General features: G+C 42.3%; 1 pseudogene; it reads right to left on the bottom strand.

Annotated features, from left to right (window-relative positions):
* Positions 1-1,437: 1,437 nt before the first annotated feature.
* Positions 1,438-1,555, bottom strand: LOC124620467 (annotated as a pseudogene).
* Between the last annotated feature and the right edge of the window lie 288 nt (positions 1,556-1,843).

The following is a 1,843-nucleotide window of genomic DNA, read 5'->3' as shown; positions in this document are numbered from 1 at the left end:
TAAAAATTGACACACATGCTTGGAATGACATGGGGTTTTATTATAACAAAAAAACAAAACAAAGTAATGCTAGGCGCGTGAAAGATCTCTTGCGCGCGTCGTTTGGTGATGATCGTGTGCTCAGCCGCCACTTTCGTCATGCTTGGCCTCCCAGGTCCCCAGACCTCAGTCCGTGCGATTATTGGCTTTAGGGCTACCTTAAGTCGCAAGTGTATCGTGATCGACAGACATCTCTAGGGATGCTGAAAGACAACATCCGACGCCAATGCCACACCATAACTCCGGACATGCTTTATAGTGCTGTTCACAACATTACTCCGCGACTATTGTTGAGGAATGATGGTGGACATATTGAAAATTTCCTGTAAAGAACATCATCTTCGCTTTGTCTTACTTTGTTATGCTAATTATTGCTGTTCTGATCAGATGAAGCGCCATCTGTCGGACATTTTTTGAACTTTTGTATTTTTTTGGTTCTAAAAAAACCCCAAGTCATTCCAAGCCTGTGTGTCAATTTGTACCTCTCTATCTACATTATTCCGTGACTTATTCAGTTTTCAAATTTATACTGAGTTTTTGATCACCCAGTACATATCTGTATTGGGGAGTGACCTTAAGCAAATGACATTACAAAGCTTAGTGGCTTCGAACCCAGTTATTGCATACCTTTTCTTTTTCCGAGTGCGGTAGTTGGGTCGTGGCAGCTCGCTCAGAGTCTATCATCCACCAAAACCAGAATCCTTGGTCAGCCGCCGTACGGAGGAAGTCATGTGGCCACAGTCTAAGAGATGCAGTTCCGACACTCTTTCGAGGGAAAGTTGTCATCGTTTGGCTGCTGCAGCGACACTAGCGCACCAAACGATTAGAAGGCAGACAGTCACATGCGTCATAAGAGTAATATTTGTTTTTAAATATTTTCTAGTCTATTAACGAAACAATTATTTTATTTTGTGTTCCATTTGTGAATAAATTACCTAGAGACATTAAGTATCGTGAAAGACACTAATTCAGTGCCATAAGCTACAATTTATTCCTGAAGAGTGTGCTTCGAATGTGTATATTTGCAGATTACTTCGCTGAAAGCAAGAGATAGAAACACATATTTCGTACATGAGGAGGATACACTTCTGTTGTTATTCTTCGTTATTATCATAGGCATTTTCCTTGACACTTAAAAAATTTTTGTGAAGCCTAATAATCCGCTCATACTTACACAATAATTCACTTTCTCCGTCCGAACAGACCTTGGAAGGCATAACGGTACCGACCGGTCGCCGTGTCTTCCTCAGACCGCAGCCGTCACTGGATGCGGATATGGGGGGCCATGTGGTTAGCACACCGCTCTCCCGGACGTATGTCAGTTTACGAGACCGGAGCCGCTACTTCTCAATCAAATAGCTCCTTAGTTTGCGTCGCAAGGGCTGAGTGCATCCCGCTTGCCAACGTCGCTCGGCCGACCGGATGGTCACCCATTGAAATGCTAGCCCAGTCCGACAGCGCTTAACTTCGGTGATCTGACGGGAACCGCTGTTACCACTGTGGCAAGGCCGTTGACCAATTCACTTTCTAATACACGAATATTTTTGTTAATGCAATTCTTTTTTACTTTAGAAGCGAATTTGTTGAAGATTCTTGCAGTTTGGAGTTCAGATTTAGGAATAATTGTAGGAATGGTTTCTTCTGTGTTGGGAAGCATTTTTATTACTTTTGACGATTTATCGTCGCATCTGTATGGTTTTCCCTTAAGCTACTGGTGTGGTGGCTTATTTGATACATTAAATAATGTAGCTCTTACATTCCATATAGATTTCCTACGTTCCTTATTCACTGATTTGACTTATAA

The sequence above is a fragment of the Schistocerca americana genome, chromosome 6 (assembly GCF_021461395.2).
Source record: "Schistocerca americana isolate TAMUIC-IGC-003095 chromosome 6, iqSchAmer2.1, whole genome shotgun sequence".
Classification (NCBI taxonomy): domain Eukaryota; kingdom Metazoa; phylum Arthropoda; class Insecta; order Orthoptera; family Acrididae; genus Schistocerca; species Schistocerca americana.
The sequence above is the reverse complement of the archived record's forward strand: the minus strand, read 5'-3'. Positions and strand labels throughout refer to the sequence as shown.